Genomic DNA, 20,476 nt, shown 5'->3' with positions numbered 1-20,476 from the left:
GAGCAGCAGGCCTTGACAGGTTTACTCCTGAGATTTTTAAGGATGGTGGTCCAGTGTTAGCAATGAGATTAACCGAGGTCTTAGGTAGAATTTGGGAACTGGACGTAATCCCATCTGACTGGTCTCAATCACTGATTGTGCCAGTCTATAAGAAAGGACAAAAGTCCTCTTGTGACAATCACAGAGGAATCAGTTTGACTAATATAGTGTCTAAAATATTATCTTTAATAATACTTCGACGCCTAACCAAAGCTCGTGATGATCAGACTAGAGAAAATCAGGCTGGTTTTCGACCTGGACGTGGTTGTATAGATCAGATATTCACACTACGTCAGGTTCTAGAACACAGACACACATTCAGACGCCCCACAATGGTAGTATTTCTCGACCTTAATGCGGCATTTGACTCTGTTGATCGTAAGGTTCTATGGCAGTGTTTGTCACTGAAAGGAGTACCAAAGAAGTACATTAACCTTATAAAGGCTCTCTACTCAAACACAACTGGCAGAGTGAGAGCTTACGGCGAACTGTCATCAGAATTGATTACCTCAAGTGGTGTTCGTCAGGGCTGTCCACTCTCCCCATTCTTGTTCAACTTTGTGGTCGACGTACTTTTAGAGATAACACTCTCCTCATCTAAATTTACAGGGGTTGAACTTCTACCGGGAGGTTCACTTGTTGACTTAGAATATGCTGATGACAGTTTTGTTTGGTGAAGACGCTGACAAAATGCAGAGTCTTATGACCACTCTAAGCAACAATGCAAGCATTTTCGGGATGCGATTCTCCCCCTCGAAATGCAAAATGTTGCTTCAGGATTGGGTTGCATTGACACCCGAACTAATGATAGGGAGTGAAGTAATTGAGCGTGTCGATCGCTTCACGTATCTTGGAAGTCTGATCAGCCCTTGTGGTCTGGTGTGTGACGAAATCTCAACACGGATACAGAAGGCTCGACTAGCTTTTGCCAACTTGCGTCATTTATGGTGTAGGCGAGATATTCGTCTATCAACCAAAGGACGTGTTTACTGCGCAGCAGTTCGTCTCGTCCTACTTTATGGCAGTGAAACATGGCCGGTAAGAGTAGAGGATATTCGTAGGTTGCTAGTATTTGATCATAGGTGTCTTCAAAACATTGCTCGTATATCCTGGGACCATCGAGTAAGTAATGCAGTTGTTAGGAAACGGGTACTAGGTAAGGATGGCATATCAATTGATGACATAGTGAAACTTCATCAGTTGAGATGGCTTGGACACGTGTTACGTATGCCCAACGACCGACTGCCTCGACGTGCGATGTTCAGTGGTATAGGAGTAGGTTGGAAGAAAGCTAGGGGCGGCCAGATCAAAACATGGCACAAGTCCATGAAGTCACTGACAAGTGGTCTGAGTCATGTCGGTAGGTGTAAACTACCTGGTTGGGGACCGCGAGATGATAGCAATCGATGGTTAGAGACCCTGAATGACATGGCTCAAAATCGTTTACAATGGCGCAGGTGCATACACTTTGTGTTCTCCCAAATTTTGATCTCCTTATTCCTCCTTCTCTCTTTTTTTTCTCCTCTCAAATTTATTTCACTGTATTATACTCTTTAAGTAACATCTCCAAACACTAATCTTCCCGATTACTGCTTATACTCTTATTACCTCTACCACTACGGGATTTGAATCGAGCACTGCATCTCTGTGCTAATGTGGTGTGGCAACTCGAACTGATGTATGTACGTACGAAGTTCTACGTTGTTACTGACTGAATATCAGTGCGACATGCATAAGCTTAGGGCGCGATTGAGGTATCCACAGTTCTCAACATAGGCGTTCTCGGCTTGAATATAATGAAGCACTATTTGTAATATATTCATTTGGTTATTAGAAATATGCAATTCAGTTAACTTTTGACCATGACTTCTTTGTTTAGAAGGCTCTGGTTTTTGTCTTCTGTATATTCCAAATAGTGAGATGAAATGTAAAATAAAAACTTTTGGAAGGCTTAATGCCTCTTAATGAAGACTGATTATTACGTGAACCAATAGGTAAACCTTCTCTATTTTTCTTACAATGGAATACCTCTAATATGTGTCTGATTCATTGCCAATGAAATTATTGGCAGCTTTTGGTTCAGGGATTGCTTTTTCCGGACTGCTAGGAAATAGTCATATGTTAAAGCATCTGTTAGACCCTTCAAAATGATTGGGGATAACCATCTTACGGCGCATCAGTTATGTTGATAGTTTTATCTTTGATTATCCCCAGTACTGCTTAGTGTTTCATTCTCCCCACTTTATTCTAGAATGTCCAAACTTAGGCTAACATCCATTTCAACAGTACTGTTAATGATTCCATAATCTGACATCAAAGTTATCAAATTTGCAAACCTTATTTTATTCTACAAAGATTTTTAATGAGGTATGTATTATGATGGTCTCATGTCTTAAAAACGGCATTATTGCACACCAAATATTTCTCTTCCGTTAGCAAGCTAAACCTTGACTTTTGTACAGCAATTCCTGTGTTGGTATACAATTTTAGCAGCATTTATCATAGCAGCTGCATCGAATGCTCACCTCTAAAATCATTGTATAAAACCAGTAAAAGTGAGACATTGTCGTAAAGTGCTTAAATCTTGGCAAACAGTTTCACTAAATTATTTTGTACCTCAAGTGATCAAAGATTAATTCAAATAAGGTACACAAAAGAACACCCAAAAGGGATCGCGTGGTTGCTTTACCGCCAAAAACTTTCTAAAACCATTTCATCTAAAGTCTACTTAACAAGCTTTTGATGTGAAAAATATGGCAAAGCGAAGTGAGATCCAGGTAGTACGGAGTTATTCCTTTTTTAAAGTTATCACTTATTAACTACACTTTTCATAATTGATATTTTAGTAGTTGGCCATTATTAATCGTCTAGTTTTCTTAGAGTAGGTAATAGTGTTATATATAATGTATGATATTGGGATTCTCGGATCTATACAGAACGTGCTCTAGTCGTTCGAATAAAGAAACTTTTGAAGACAGATCATGAAATCAAATATAGATAGTGCATTGCACTTACCAATAGGGTGTGCAATTATCTAAAATACAGTTATTGTTTCATAGAGACGCCGCACTCCTCCTGCTTCTTGTCCGACTCATTAAAAAATTATTGGATAACTTCTAAACTTACTCTCTAATTATCTTGCAGCACCACAATAAAATGCCTAACTGTTCCGCAAGTCTCAGATATTTGTTATCTAAAATTGTTAGACAGAGCCAGAATGTGTCAAAGCTATCGTTAAACTGAGTTAACTTACTTAAAACGATTTTGTGCGTGGGTTTTATCGCTATTAAATAACGTTTATTTGGCGCTACTCAATGTTCAGAATATTGACGAATTTGAACTGATTGGTTGTTTTATTGTTCCTTAGTTCTATGTTTTCACCAAACAGAGATTACGAAACCGTACTTTATTGAGTCTTCCCAACAGAACTTGAAAGTTTGGTGCATCACACTGATGGATAGATGCAAACAGATGAGCTTTCTAATCAGAGATGGATGGTGGATAGCAGTGGAATACATTACACGCATTTCTTCCTATTTCATACATGTTGGTTAGATGTACCTACATACCAGAATTCATATTCACGCCAGGACTCGATTTCGCCTTTATTCACAAGCCTTATAAGCAGTGACTGACAGTGATCAGCAGTAAACAGATCAATTGAAATCCTAAACGTCAATAAGAAGATTCAAACAACCATTACGAAAAATAAATAAACAGAAAAGCTTTTAATGAAACATTCTAGTAACTAGTATTCAATACATATCAACCTTATAAACGTTTTTGTTTATTAAACACTTACTGAATACTTCCGTATATATATTGTCCTTAGGGTAAATTTTAAATTACGAAACTGTTATTTTACCCTAATCTGCCATTGAAAAGTACTGACTTTTGATGATGTAGTTATTGTTTGCGAAATTACTGTTATTCATTTTCTTGTCCTCGAAATGTTATCGCGTTTATTAAATAAGGTCGATTTGACTTAAGGGTTTCTATGGTTGGAGGAAAGTGTATATAAATGTACATCCTTGTGGTTTAATGAATACTAGCCTTTTGTTTGAATCTTTACAGAAGAAATATTTTTATCCACATTCTAACTAAGGAATTGACGTTATAAACATTACCGTGATTTATTTAGCGGTTGTTTCTGTAATATATATATATATATATATATATATATTTGTCGCCATAGACAGCCACCCAGCTTTAGCCATTGAAAGCTAACTTCCTATTTATTTATCTGTTTACTATCTCAAACAGAGCTGTTACTTTCAAAATACTATGGAGTTATAGTTTTAAAAGTGCTTGTTCAAAAATGAAATCATTCACATGATTTCATCTGTATAGGATGATTTCCGTATGCATAGAGTGTTACACAAGGTCATTCGTTTATTGTTACAATGCAAATGATGATTGGTAGATAAAGTATATCTGCATAAATTGTCCAGTATTAAGAACGGCGTGAACAATGTAGGCATTGATAATATTAAATCTTGTTAACTTTCATTATCTATCCTTTTGTCATTTTGATAAGTTTTTATTTTTATTTTCAACCTAGAAAAACCGTAATTGTAATCGTCTTTAGAAATCAAATCCTGTTGTTTTTTCAGTTTGAAAAATGTTTAATTTATATAAATAAAAACGGTCACTATCGTAGCACCATTGAACGTGTTTTCTCACCATGTGTAAAACAGATTACAAGTCAGGGCCTGCCTCATGATGCAGTTTATTGATTTCCGCAATATATGTCTTATCCACATCCAACGTTTTTTTCTATTTGCTCTTCAGTTGGAAGCTAGTTTTTTCCCTCTCACTGTAGGTTGTTGCTGATAGTGTCCAGCCTACGGACACTGAGCATCTTGAGTAGTCAGTTGTTTTTAAATACCTGTGGCTGCCTCTACAAGAATGTAATTATATTTAAATTAAGTAAGATTGAGTACATTAAATTTTTGCATTAAATCTACTGATTTATATTTTGAACTTATTTAATGAAGGTCCGAGGCTCAGCTTAGAATGTGTCTAGTGGTATATATTGTTGAATATTTCTTATGATTAATTTGTCACGGTTCGATTTATATTAGCTCTTATGAAAATAATCATTTGTTTTTGGTCATCTTAGATCCTCAACTATTAATCTCCTAATATAATAAAGAAACTTTATAACTGTTCACGATTTATCTGGTTTATTAGAAGCATTTACATTAAGGGTAACGATCATCTACAAAACAAACTATGTAAATAATAATCTAGTGTCCATCATTAACTGGCTTCAAGGAGGGTTTAGTAAGGTTCAAGAGATAATATAAGCCGAGTCACGAATAAGACGGCAAACTGCTAGTGACACTTAATCACATTATATCACTATCTAATTAGGTTTGAAACTCAAATAATAGTATTGCGAATCCGTATTTTATTGTTATCACAGTGATATTTGAATGGTGTTGGTCATAACTCGTATAGATTCATAGCTTTTCAATTCTGAGGTGTATCAAATGAGAACGGAACAACTATTGGATGCTATCCGGTTCTTATCACCTTCCATGTAATATCAGTATTTAATGTATATATTGTAACATTTCCAAAAAGAATCTTCATTGAAAGTAACTAAAAATAAATCAAGTAAACAATAGTGATTGTTTTTCCCATAATTAATTATATAAGTAGTTATAACTTGTGGCCTGTGTACCCTGCTAATGTATAGCGTAATGATACCGCCAATTAGAGAACAGTGAATTATCGACCGGACCAATGACGCATAAAACCCGTGAGAGCAGTCTAGAGTCCTTATCGGTCCTGCTTCCTGCCTAGCCCTGCCTGTTAAGTCCAGGACACCAATCTCAGCCTCTGCGATATGAATCATTTAATTCTAGCATACGGGGTTGATATACCAACCAGACAGACCACATCGTACCATAAAATACGAAGCAACATTTGTACAAGATTTAGCCAAATGTGACTGTGAATGTGGGAGGTAGTAATTAACCAACTGGGCATAACTCAAGAATGGTAAATCATGTAGTAATAGTTCATAGGTCAAGATAAAGCTTATGTTAAAAGGAACACGAATATGAATAGTTTACATATTTCACAATTATACAATAAAGATTTTCCTAGAATATTAGTGCAGAAATAGATTCCAAAAGTGACCATTCATTATTCTCATCGGCATATAACAGTCACTTCGAATAATACTATCCGTCGAAATAGTTCACGACTTTTGCATCGGTTACGGCTTAATTACGTGCAAAATCTATCATTTTTAAATTATGTTGATCTTTTAAGAAAACGGTAGGACAAACCACTGTAGAGTTACGATCAATAAAGTTATTCATGTGCAATGTTATGTCTGTGTATTTGAAGTGATAATAATAACAGTAATAATAGTAATAATAATAATAATGACAATAGTAATAATAATAACATTATTAACACAGACATTTGAATGTAATATGAAATGCCAGAAATGTCGTTAAAGTACTTAACGTAGCAAATTCATGTGACTTGAGAAAAATGACTGTACAAATTCAACGTAAAACGAGACAGAAAAATAAGTGGATTGCAGTGTAAGGGTTTATAATATGTGGTTTAAATAGAGAGAGTGATCTAATCATGTATCACGATAGATAAAAAGGTTGAATACATTTCTTCTAAATACGTAATTTTGGCTTCCTGAAATAAATCAGATGGCTTCTACTACTCTTAGAACAGCTATAATAGATTGTTTAGGAATTAATACAAAACTGAGATGGCTTTACCTATTTTAATGCTTCTTTTTCTTACTTAATAAGTGAAAAAGTATGGTATTGTTGATGGAATTTGTGACTCACTTTCCCAATCATACTGTTAGATGTTTACCAGCCAGCAAAGACTTGGTCATCTGAATAGGTCTCTTTTCATGAACTCCCTTAGAAGCTTATATGAATTGTCTTAATGTTTAAAAATGTTTCTTTTTTACTTTATATCTATATATTACTTTACATATTATTTCTACGCTCATTTTCAAGTAATGAGAATACAAACATATGTATTTTGAAATACCTGAAATTAAAAGTAGAATAATAGTTTTCCAGTCAATTCAACCAATGTTGATGATCAAGAAATATCAGTCTGTTACTAATACAACACTATCACTCCGAAAGATATATGCTCTATGGTTCTTCAATGAATTTACGCTGTACTAGATAGGTTAACTTAAGTTTAATACAGTTTTGCTGCTGATCCCTACAGAAATGACTTAAAAAATTAGATCGAAAATGTAATAGTTTGAATTAATTTGAAATCAAGTCAAAATATTAACAATAAGATAATTCAAATCCTTAAATGTTAGATTAAAATGCATATTCGCTGCAGTAGTAGTTCAGTATTGGATAGCCCATTGAGATTCAAGGCAAATTCTGGAGTACATATCAGCTCAGGGACTCATGTACATTCAGCCGACAAATCTCAAATAGGATGAGAGCACATTCTTGATACCACAGCTGGTTAATTCCATCTACTACTTATCAACAAAAATGATTATAATAGCATATCAGACCGGAATTTTAAGTAAAATTTGCTTTCATTACAAAACAGTAAATTACTTAGTGTTACGTATTAATTTATGCCATATTACTAAGATTCACGGTAATGCTTGTGTATATTATTTACAATGAAGCGCATTCAAACTATAATTATCCAAGCAAGAGTTAAGTATCACATAATTTATTGAAGAGAATGTTATTCGTCCATATATCTGTGTTTTTATATGATGAAAATTTTTAAGTAGTTAGATATTATAAAAATGTTATGATCTCTGAGCTAGATGGTTCAGTTGTGCAGTTTTCACTATTCATCTGTACAACATTATGAGAACATACTTCAAAGAGAAATGAGTTCACTCTGATTGACTAAATAGACCAAGAATTCGTCAAAAAATTTAAGTTTTATTTAAGCTAGCCCTGATCATACAACAGGTACTTTACTTACGCGTGTTACTACCAATGGAGCATGGGCCGCTCACCAACATTCTCTAACCCACTCTGTCCTGGATCTTCCTTTCCAGTTCTACCCAATTTTCGTCAATTTTTTTCATTTCTGTCTCCATTTATCGACGTAATGTGTTCTTTAATCTTCCTCTTGTTTGGCCTCGAAGATTCCAGGTGAGGGCTTGTCTTGAGATGCAGTTGGGTGCTTTCTTCAATGTGCGTCCTATCCACTTCCAGCAGTTCTTCCTGATTTCTTTCTCCGCTGACATCTGGTTTGTTCACTACCGCATTATTTTGTTGCCGATAGTGTCTGGCCAACGGATCCGAAGTATTTTGCATAGTCAGCTGTTAATAAACACTTGTATCTTCTAGATGATAGCTTTCGTAGTTCTCTAGGTTTCTGCCCGATACAGTAGAACTGTTTTGACATTTGTATTGAAAATTCTGACCGTGGTGTAACATACAACAAGTATACTTAATTAATTCCATCTAACTCATTCAACAAACAATGACTATGAATAGAGTTATTCATAATTCATATTTTCAAACCGATAATATTTCATTGTTCATTGATTCAAGTGTATATATGACGATAAAGCATCTTGTCTCATGTAACAAACACTTGTAATTATTCACTAAGCCCATTTACTATTTTTATTATTGTAGTTTTGTCTTCATTAACTAACATTGATAATATCAAATTTAGAATATGTATTGAAAAGTAAAAATTTACATACATAACAATTAATAGTTATATAACATGTAAATAGTTTTCATTTAACTAAATGAGGACAATCAATAAATAAGGGAATAGATTTATGTATTTCTAAAATAAATAGTTTGTGTAATCCAGTTTATGGTCATTGACTTACTACACGAATATGTATGTGTGTATCTATATATATGTCAAAGATGATGGATGATTTCTGAAAGCATTTTCGTATCAAAAAGCTATCTAAACAATTCTTAGTTTATATATATATATATATATGCTGATTTATGTATATATGTTTGTCTACTTCAAATTCCTTGTTTATCTAAATGGAACGTTTATGTATGATTGTTACTTCAACTGACATTTACCATAATGAAATATCATGTGATTTTGTTCAATTAAGACTTTTACACCATAGATTTTTCATTAATAGTCATAATTATTATTATGAACATGCCATCATAAGACATTGTGTGTTACATGTTTAGAAAAATTAACTTTCATAGAAATGATGAATCGATCTCATTTAAACTACTAATGAAAAGCTAGAAGCACTAGACGACCATTCTGTTCTAGTATGGGACTCATCAACAGTGTACATCTACGACCCACAGTTGGGAATCTATCCCAGGAACTTCGGTCTCTCAGGAGAGCACGTAACATTTAGACCACTGGATTATAATCTGATGGTGCTAATGTCTAGTCTCAATCAATTCAAGATATTGCGCGGTCATCTTCCATTGTGTTTGGTGGGTAACTACTTCACACCCAATTCGGATTAGCTCGACTGATCACGGCTTTCAACTAGAATTATGGGAGTTTCGTCGCGAAGCTAATCATTAGTGAGTACATGATAATTATCAGTATGGGATTGTGAAAATTGTCGAATTTCATTGAAATCCTAAACCATGAAGTCATACTAAGCGAGACTATAATTTATGAACGAACCAATCAGGTATAAGATAACAGGTGTTGGATTTTGGCGTGAAATTCACATGTCCATCTGGCTAAACAGAGTTTTGGCAACATAGCTGATGTCAGTTCGTGATGAAAACTCTAAATCCAATTTTTAACCTTAACCATCAGCTGTTAATCATAATTATAATTCCACATAATTATAATCCACATTTGGTTCTGGTTATTAGGTGAACACTCTCAAGGTTAGTTTAAAGTCGCTCAAAGGTCGTTTATAAATTATAATCTCATCCCATACTGTTAATCACTTTTGATCTTCATTTAATTAGGCAGAGTCTCTAGGTGTTTCATAAGGGATAAGTATTCTTTAAAAAAATCAAAGAAGTTTTAAAAGTGGCCATTTGTACAAATTAAATTTCCTGTTAAAATGATCTCATGTCTGGTTCATTCTGTAGATCTAAAACCATATATATATCATAATTGATTTTTGTGCTAGTTGTTTGAATCTTCCCACTGACATACGACTACAACTGATCAGCCTCTTATTGGCAAATGTGCAACCTGCGCGGAATGCCTGAATACTGTCTTAAGCCACAAACATTATAAACAGAGATGGATGGCGTCTAGCTTGTTACTTTAAGCAATATCAAATTATTCTATGTTGGATGCACATATGCCAATAATAGACTGATCAATAGCAGTCCGAAACACTAATGGGAAGGTTCAAACAACCATTACAAAAGTGAATTAAGCTTCACCTCATCGCACAGGCTAGTATCTATCAGCACTCAATAGCTAAGTGCCTACTTCATCCCAGTATGGTACCCTTCATTAACAGTGTGCATCTATGCCCCACCACGGATCGAACCTAATACCTTTATCCTCTCGAAAAGTCGTGATCCAGTGGTTTACATATCTAACCTGAATCAATTCATGAATTTGTACATCTCTTTTCCAATGGTCGTTAGTTATCACACACCTTACATTGTTATCTTTGTTTTTTTTTTAAAAAGAATTAGCTTTTCTATAGATTTTTAAAGTGTGAATACACTGGCTGTTAATTTGTTTGTTTCACATTTTATTAGACACCTATACAGTGTAAACAAACACATGACTTTCTTATATCAATGTTTGAGTGGCTTTTTGCTGTAAAAAATAAACAAAAGAAGAATTGAAATGAATTAGTCTATATTCATTTATATGTCCATTAAGATAAAGCTACAAGTTGCTGACCAGTCTTAATTAATACGAAATAATACTCATCTGATATTATTTTACCCATAGCTACAATCGAAATATGCTGAAATCATAGATGATTTGTTTAACTTCACAAAAAGTATTCTCTTTCATAAAACATTTTCTTTTTATCATTAAATGATACATGGTCTATATCAAGTAACAATTTTTTTTCTTTTTTGTAATAAGATCATAGATGTTTTGATAACATTATTGATTAACAATGAAGTTAGAATAGATCATTATGATTCCTTTATCTAATAAATTATATACTTTTATTCAATATAAGAGTTCTCCCAATACACAATGAACTAATCAATTAGATGTATTGTTTTCTCAAGTTTCATAAAGAAATTAGATCGATTAATTCAAAGTTAAAAAAATATCTCGATAACTCTCTTGTTAAGTAATTATTGTTTTTATCTAGTTTCTATGTCACAAAAAAAGAAGAATGAAATTACTTTTATTGTCCCTGCTACTATATCACTTTGATCTTGTTTAATAAGCTAACTTGTTATTTTCATCTCATTATACTAAGTATGATATGGTAATTTGACACTATGTATATCTATACAGAGCTCTACATTATTTATGACTAACTGACTGACTTACATGTATCTAGTTAGTATGTATCTTGTTAGTAATGCAGAGGTTCGGCATCGTGTGTTCAGGCACAGAGATGATAATGTAATTGGTGTCACCATCTTGAAGCTTGGACATGTTCTACCAATGTCGTCCCAGAGAATTCCACGTCGTGCATTATTTGCTGACGCTGGGACTGGTTGGAAAAAGCGGAGAGGTGGTCAGTGTATGATATGGTGTCGTGGTATGAAAGAGAGCTGTAAAGGGCTGGCTTGTGTTCGTCCTTCACGACTCCCTGGCTGGGGTCCGAGAGATGGTGCTACACAGTGGCTAGAGACGTTATCAGATATGGCTCAGAATAGAAGCCAGTGGCGATCCTGCTGTAACCTTCTTTTAATTTCTTTAAAAAAAGGTTGTATCTTCCTTAACTGAAAGATTTCTTCTGGTCCTACCTTTCCGTTTCCCCCATTATTACTATTATTATTATTATTATTACACTACCTTACACTAAACTGTTCGTTATTGTTCTTTTTTTCTCTCTTCGACTTCTCATTTTTTTGTGTGGCGTATATATATTTGGTATCTTCTTTTACCAATAAATAAATAAATATATGTATCTAACTAAATAGGTTTATATGAGAATGAATCAACAATCATCGTCATAAAAATCCAACAAGTGTTTACTTTTATTCTTTATGAGTAGATAATATTCTCTGTCATGATAGATTCATTGAAACTAGGAAATCAATAATGAATGAAATCGTGTATAAAACATTTAAGGTTTGACTCAGTATATATTTGTACCTATTTAATTGTATATGTAATTTCTATAGTTTGTATTGAAGCATGATGAATAACTAGTCAATAGTATTTGATTTTAGTCACTTAGTAAAAAAAAATTATTTTGAATACTAAAAGGTAATATGAATTGAGAAAGTTATCATTTTCTATTTATTTATCCAATTTAATCTTTAACGGATAACCTTGAGTTACCATGACTACGCAGTTCATTTTTAACAACTACATAAACAATAATAATAATCTGGTCACTAGTTTTCCTCATATTTCTCTATATATATCATTTGTAGATTACTATTACGTTATAGTAATATTCTTTAAATCAATAACAATAGGATTTTGTTATACACAGTACTTGTCTATGTATACAGTACATATGTGATATATGTTCATGTATATATATACAATTTACATGAAACTATTTAGTTCAACTATAGACCTCATAAAACTAATTATACTTTCATAAATAATTCAATAAATATAGTTAGAATACCCTTCTTCTTCTTCTTCTTCTTCTTCTCTTTCTTCTTTTTCTTCTCGTTCTTCTTCTTTTTCTTCAAATTACTTTTATTATCTTTAAAATGTTTTCTGTAGAAATCCAGTTTGAACTTATTTGTTTCAAGTATTTAATCATATGGTTATTTTTGTTTTATTCAATGCATGTAAACTGACAAATTGATTGGTAATTTTATTAAAAAAAAGAGAAAAAGAAATGATTTTAATCATTAATATTATCACCATCATCATCATCATTATCATCATTGCATTTTGTGAATTGTGGCAGGGGGGGGCGGGTCAAGTTTATCATGTACAGTATGACAGTTGATAATAGATGAGTGTATAATGCTACAAATATTTAATATAAATAAGGTTTTCCATAATGGTCTAGCTTCAATGGTTTCATGATCTCAACCATTGAAATATTTAATCATTTATACATTGATATTTCATCTAGAGATTGAATAAATATGAGATTCGTAGGTTACTGTCTAATAAAAGATAAGCTACAATTTGGAAAAAAAAATGATAATAATGATTCGTAGATTATGTTCATTATAGATTGTTTTAATCTGATGCACAAGTATAAAATTGTTCATAGGTGTGTCTCGTTGTCTGAATCAGAAATCTGATTCAAGACCTTTACATTTCGTTTCAAATGCTTGACTTTGAAAACCACTTGGTCAATGTTTAATGGTACAGTTTTGTGATGTATAACACATCAATCATATTAATTCCATTGGTGAAAACTTTTCACTCTTAACATATCTAAACTCCAATCATGAATTTTTATGGGAACTTTGGGAACATCTTGACTTAAGTTCAATTGAAGGGATTTTATTAAGGTTGGCATTATTTGTGGGCTGTACTTGTTCTTGATGAAATCACGGATGAACACCATTGAAGAGCATCATATTCTTACAAGATAGCCGTCCACTTCTCTCTGTTTCTCAATAATACCCCAACTGAGATAAATTTGTGGAGAATGTAGCCTACAAATCAAATCATGACCCTCAAATCTTATTTAAATAAAGTGATAACACAGACTTGTTTGATTGAACTGTTGAAATTGAGTAACTAATAAATGTTTTGAGTTAAAATACAACATAACTAGCGTAAAAAGCAATCTGTTTATATTTTCAATCTCTGGCCTAACCGATTCATGAATTATATTTGTTCATTTTATTTATAAAGTTGATTATTCTGTTTTGATGTACGATCGCTTGAACAAGTTCACTTATTTAGAATGAATGAATTATAATCAGCAACAGAATCTACGACGCCTGATTCGTCTCATTTGGGACTCGTCAAACGAATTCCGTGTTGATATTTACATTGAAGTCAGAATAGAGTACCTTTCATTTCAAATGTTCAACTTGTTATCAACCAAGCTATTGATTTCAAGTACACTTTGACTTCTCTCACAGATTTGGTGCAATTGATAGGAGTTTGACATTGAGGGTTAGATAGGCCGCCGAAAGCAAGTGTTTTTCAAACCCATCTCCTAACATTATCCCATGTGGCTTTCGAAAGGTGAATGTAAATAAATCAACAGTTCAATATTAGAACTTCTTGTTAACTCTATTCACAAGGCTTCACCTGAAATTTCCTTTGAAATAATCCATACGGTTGGAAAATTTGGTTCGAAAGAAGCCCAAGTTACTATATACTATCTTAGATACAGATTCACTGAAATCTCTCAAAAAGTCGTGACAGGGGAGAATTCTATCTTGTTAAGAATGAGGCAGTAGTCGACTTATTAATATTGAATGATCGTCAAACTACATATTAAAAACTGTGCGAAACGAGATTCTGATTCAGTGATTTGAATGGTAACGCTCTATCCACACAAGGATTAAAAATAGTTGCTACTCATTTTTCTTCAGGTTCAAACAAAGAGGAAACAGCTGTCCAGTGCTTCTTGATTGTCATTTTGTTGTTTAACTGTCTTCATGTATAAAAATTGTTTCTCTTTGGCTTGATTCATTTACTATAATTCCGGTTCTTTAGAACTTTAATACTCATCCCTGCATATAAAATTCAGCATACCATAATCAGTCTTGTTTTATGTGGTCTGATCATTAAAATAACGGTGTCTTTCGTTTATTCCACCATAGTTGGAAATAGTTAGGTATTTCGATTTAACTAAATTGTTTGGTAAATCGATCATCTATACAGAAATTTACTTAATTATAAAAGAAGTATGGTTTAATTTTTTTTCTTCTTTTGAATGTAAAATACTCATGTGTAGGGTTATAATGCATCCATAAAGTAATTAGCGGTAATATTTTCATGATTATTAATTTTTAAAGCAGCTTGTAATCACTGTAAACTATTTTCACGACTAATTATTCGAAGTTAAACCATCTAATGTGATATGGGACATTCACTGGAATGCAAACATATTCTACTAATAAGGTATAATCTAAAAGAATTTTAATAGATAACGTGTTATTGTTTATTGCAATTGGTATTATCTTCTAGTCCTAGTGTAAAGGTCAATATTGTAAGGTGAGTAAATCCTAATATGTATCGTACAGAGAAAAAATTACAAGATACCTAGATTATACTATTTTCCTTAATCCAAGCAAGTTAACATCTGAAAATAATATTGATACGATTTTCTCAAGATACAATATATATCAATAGAGAGACCATAATATCAACAATAAGAGAATTTAACATTAAATATGTTCATCTTAGGAGACTGAAATTTTATACGATATTCTTTATTGTTCATGTATATCTGACTGTCAGTTGTGTTTTCACTTACTGTTACATTTATCTAATGTAAAAATATCAAAAACACATTGGTCTTATCCATAGTTTCTATCCTCTGTATTATGTTGATAATACTTAAAAATAACTAAGTAGTATAACTATCTGTCATTGTTAATATTTTCTGTTATCTTGTGTATTTATGTATATAAACATATAAACTTAAACTACTATAATCACTTAAATAGATTCAGATTTGTAATAATTTCAATAGTTGAGATCATGAGTCAATTAAAGCTAGACCACCATGGAAAACCTGGAAGCACTGGACGGCCGTTTCTTCCTATGGTGGGACTCCTCAGCAGTGCGCATCTACGATCGCGCCCGCATGATTCGAACCCAAAACCTACCAGTCTCGTGTGCGAGCGCTTAGCCACTAGACCACTGAGATGACCAGCATCCAACGGTATTAATGTATAACTTCAGCCAATCCACGAAATTGAATGACACATCCAACATCATCATCATCAGTGAGTTCCTGTCTCACAACTGACCCGGTTGAACTCCACTGGTCACTGCTTCTCACTAGAACTCCAGGATGTACATCTAGAAGCCAGTCACTAGTGAGTATATGTTGATTAGTATCAGAAGAGGTTTCGTGGAGATTGTAGTAATTTCAGTAGTTAAGATCATGAGTCAATTGAAGCTAAACCACCATGGAAAACCTGGACCGCCGTTTCGACCTATTGTGGGACTCCTCAGCAGTTTTTACATAATGAAGTTTTATTATTATTTTTTGATGGTCTAGAATTTCTTCCTGTGATAAGATCCAAAAAATGAACTAAAAATAATAAAACATTAAGGTAATTGAATGAATTTACGTTTTTTCTATATCTGTAATGGACTAGATATAAACAAAGATTTTTAAAAGCTTTTCGATAAAAGTGTGGTTTGAAATTTTTTGGTTGCTTTGACAACTGAGATAACTATTTACCTGTGATATGGAAGAACTGTTATATTGTGTTACATGCTGACCTAATTTCTGCTGTAAAGATTGAAAGTCAGTCAGTTTCACAAAATCCTGTAACAAGAATCATTATATGTCGAAGGATTACTTACTTTTAGAGTCGACTCCCAGAGTTCTGACAAGAAATCAATAAGGTTCAACCAAAACTGGAGTGAGATGAATATCAGCGATGACAATGGACACATAATATTGCTAATTGACTAAAGTTACACATGTACACCAACGAATAGCGGGTCAGTAGTTTAAAGGTCAGGCACTTGCCGTAAGACTTGAAGGTCTCGGGTTCGAGGCCTGGTTGGCCTGTGGATACACTTTTCAGAGGAATGTTATACTAGAATGATACAAATGTTTAGTGCTTCTCGGTTTTTCTATGGTGATCTAACTAATATCCATCCGTGATATAATCCGTGAAATATGAAATAAACCAGTTTAACCTATAAAGACTCATTGGTTAGGAAAAGATTTCATGTATCACTTTTCAAATCTATATTATCATTTAAATTCAGATTACTGAAATCGTATTAAATAATGTAGCATAATAAATAAGTTTTATCTTACAATACTGAAGAATTGTATGCTATCGGAAGCCTTGCTTTTAGTATATCACATTATTCGGGAAGATTAACATTTTCAATGTAGTTCTATGAGTTGTTAGAAGTGAGTATTTTCAAACAGTCTCGGAAAAATGTTTTCCAAATGATATGTCACAATACCACTACCAAACAAACCTTAAAAAACCATTTACTTTTGTAGTTCCAAAAAATGTACTACGATTTTCTTAACCATCTACAGGGTAGTATAATCTTGCCTACTTTGGTTCACCTTTTTTCATTGTTGAATTTGGTACATTGGTGCAATGCTGATATATAGGCCTTATATACCTAAATTCAACCTGGTATGTAGGTGAAATGACTAAAAATAACTATATATGAATATACCCCTGAGTTATTTGGGATAAGGTTTGATAATTTGCATAACCGGTTCCCACTAATAACATGCCTCTTTTCTCATTTCTCATTTACTATTTAGTCCTGAGTTAGCATATGAACTCAGAAATGTAATATATCTGGATTCACCTAGCCTATCACCGATTTATCGGATATTCATAACAAATCATTACTAAAATACAGAGTAGTCGTTATGTCTTGTGCACAGCTACTCTGTTGATATATAATGACGATTAATTTGTACATTATCCTGTGCTTGATTCCCATTCTAAATAAAAACCTTCAAGTGTACTCACTTTATTATCAGTCTATTCATGACTATAAAAGAGTACAAATTGAGTAGTCCTGAGACTTACGAGTTAACTTCAACTCACAATATGTCTAAAATCCTATTATCTATTGAATATTTCAACTGATATTTTGAAACTGATCACTCCTAATCAAAAACCTCACTAAAATTTTCTTGTACTACAATTCCATGTTGGTATTGAAGCATGTCATCCACTGGTCAGTTGTTTTTTTCATAACCATATGAAAGCTTATATCAGCTGCTCGTTCAAGAAATGCTTTATAAATTTCACAGGTTGAAATCATGAGTCAGTTGAAGCTAGACCACCACTGAAAACCTGGAAGCACTGGACGGCCGTTTCGTCCTGGTATGGGACTCCTCAGCAGTGCGCATCCACGATCCCACACGACGCGGGGCTCGAACCCAGGACCTACTGGCTTCGCGCGCGAGCACTTAACTACTAGACCAGTGAGCCGGCATCCAACGGTGTTAATGATTTCAACCTGTGAAATTTCTAAAAATTCTCCACAAAACCCATTCTGATAAAATGCTTCATAGTCATTAATCCACACGTTTTTTTAATTCGATCGAATTTGTACATGCTTTTTGTTTCACTCAAAATGAACGATTCCTCTTATATTAAAGTTAATAGGTTGACAAACATATAAATAACGTTAAGATTAGGATTCTTCACGGGAAAAAGTTTCATACTGTTTTGTCTTTTTAATTTATCCTCTTACCATAAGGATTTTCTACCCTAATTGTTAATATCCTTTCTGTGATTGGATGTTTAAGGTTGTCTGTTTAATTCTTTGGTAGGATACCAATCCTCTAATATGATCCAATAGTTATATCTAAAATTAACTTTGTATGTAACATTTTTTTTCTTAAAAATAACAAGACATTAAACAAATTGTATTTTGTGAACATGTGATTATTTTCATTGAGACAATGTTAGATCACTATTGAAAATCTGAAGGCACTGGACGGTCGTTTCGTCCTAGTACAGAACTTCTCAGAAATGCACATTCAGCAATTTGAGTATCGCGTATGAACACTTAACCTACAGACCACTGAGCCTTTATCTAACGTTGTTAATTGGTTAACTATAACCGATACAAGATATTGTACGACCATCTTTCATTGTCTTCGATGGGTAACTGCTTCACACCAGATACGGTTAAACTATATGGGTTACAACTTTTCAGTGGAACTCCGAGAATTTAATCTCAAAGCTAGTTACTAGTAAGCACATGATAATTTTCACTATGGAATTGTGGAGATTGAGTAATTTTTAAATTGTTGTTATTTCCAGTTATTACATTAAATTCTAATCAGTATGACGGATTTAATCACATTCTTAATAGAATGTTTTCCTCCTAATGACCTGACTTTTTGATTTCAATAAATTTAATAATTTTCTTCATTAAGATAAATCAGCTGAATTATTATAAGTAGGTTAAAGATAACATTGATAGTTAACTTATTCGAACCTAATAGTTCTCATTAATTAATGTGTAAATATGACTTTAAATGAGTTTAAATTTAATTATTACCTATTTATCAATGATTACCATAACTCTAAGTTAATGAGTAACAGTTTAAACATTAGTCTACTTTTTCGCATAGTGTAATTTTTATTCATAGTATAATTGGATTACTGAGATGATGGGGAAGATTTGTAGCTCACGTGGAAGAACAATGAATGCTCCACGACCAAACTATCCAGCTCAGAGAATAAAATTCCATCAAAATGGTTGAATTACTATTTTTAATCCTCAACTTAATTGACTTACTAGATTATAGATGTTCACTAGAATATCAAAAAAACCAGTTTAAAAGCTGATATTTAGTAAGTATATGATAACTATTTGTTAGAGTTGATTTTTTGAATATTGTATATAACTTCATGAAAAGAAAGTAATGAATAGATGTTTAGTCTTTGTTTAAATACATATTATTTCGGTTACTTTCCTGAATATTAGAAATTCCACAACAAATATTCTATTGTGAATGATTCTTTGAAAAAATTTACCTTCGTAACTTTGAATAATATTCCATATACAAAATATGATACAATAACGATGATAAATAACACATACTGAAGGAATTTATGTTATTGTTGTTGATTTTGATTGTGTTTTGTTGACTAGATGGATCTGTCATCTTCAATAAACATATTTTATTGAACCAAAATATAGACACATTTTCTATTCCATTTTTAATTAATCCAAATCAGTGTTCTTTTTACATTACTTATTATAATTATTGTTCATTTATAATTAGGCACAGATTAGTGTCCTTGGTTTTTGATCACACTTATATTTGACAGCTAGTGGTACAATATAATTGTCTAAAGTGAAGCACGTGAAGCAGGATTCGAACCTACACTTTAGTGACTGAAAATATAACGTCTTGGTCACTAAGCCATCGTTCCATATAAATCAAGACAAACAGAAAACGAAAAACATTCATACAGCATAGAATTCTCTTTAGATTATAACATACAACAGTCGCGTCATCCATTATCCCATCGCCCTTGGGAGGTCAAAATCAAGAGAACACTACGAGAGCATATGACAGGTTAAATATCTCAAATATGTATTTATTGTCTTTACTTTACTTGCATACCATCTTCCATGTTAGCATTTATAGATGTGCTGTGTCATATTGTATTACACGAAATCAGTTATTATTTACTTGTTATAATTATCATTCTATAATGGTGTTCATTGTGTTTATATG

At 32.9% G+C, this 20,476-nt stretch overlaps 1 protein-coding gene across 2 annotated transcripts in view; it reads left to right on the top strand.

The window, feature by feature from the left end:
* CDC25_2 (cell division cycle- protein) overlaps positions 1 to 20,476 on the top strand; it is an 83,321-nt gene that overhangs the window by 3,237 nt on the left and 59,608 nt on the right. Inside the window, exon 1 of one of the 2 annotated variants that reach the window (XM_051218033.1) lies at positions 13,162 to 18,976. The exons of the other annotated variant lie outside the window; for it this stretch is intronic. The gene's annotated coding sequence lies outside the window, so the exon portion shown is untranslated. Of the gene's footprint in view, positions 1 to 13,161; positions 18,977 to 20,476 lie in introns of those variants that run through there. 2 annotated transcript variants of the gene reach the window in all.

This window comes from Schistosoma haematobium, chromosome 7 (genome assembly GCF_000699445.3).
Source record: "Schistosoma haematobium chromosome 7, whole genome shotgun sequence".
In the NCBI taxonomy this organism is placed as follows: domain Eukaryota; kingdom Metazoa; phylum Platyhelminthes; class Trematoda; order Strigeidida; family Schistosomatidae; genus Schistosoma; species Schistosoma haematobium.
This window is presented reverse-complemented; position numbering and strand designations above follow the sequence as displayed.